Genomic DNA, 460 nt, shown 5'->3' on the forward strand with positions numbered 1-460 from the left:
TGGCCTCCCCCCAGGCTCCGGAGGGACTTTCCCAGCCGCGGGCCTGGGCCTCGCTCTTCCCCGCTGTGTCACAACATCGCAACGGGTTCCTGTGAACTCCCCAGGCCTGGCAGTCGCTCTTGCCCGCTCCTAATTAGAGGCGCTGCCTCTTTCCCCAGTGGTTAGCCTGCCTGTGCACCTCATTACCCCAGCGCCGCAACACCTCAGGGGGAAATGAGCTGTTCGGTCTACTCGAGGGGAAAAAAAACAATGTCCAGACGCACATCTAACTGTTTCCATGGTAGGGGATGCTCTACAGCTTTTTGCCATGTCATACCCGACACAACGCTCCAGGCGTGGGGCAGAGGGGCTGGAAAGCTGCCCGGCGGAAAAGGCCCTGGGGGGGTTGGTGGAGAGGGGGCTGGATAGGAGGCAGCAGGGTGCCCAGGTGGCCAAGAGGGCCAGCGGCATCCTGGCTTGT

The sequence above is a fragment of the Egretta garzetta genome, unplaced genomic scaffold (genome assembly GCF_000687185.1).
Source record: "Egretta garzetta isolate BGI_Z169 unplaced genomic scaffold, ASM68718v1 scaffold763, whole genome shotgun sequence".
NCBI classification, from domain to species: domain Eukaryota; kingdom Metazoa; phylum Chordata; class Aves; order Pelecaniformes; family Ardeidae; genus Egretta; species Egretta garzetta.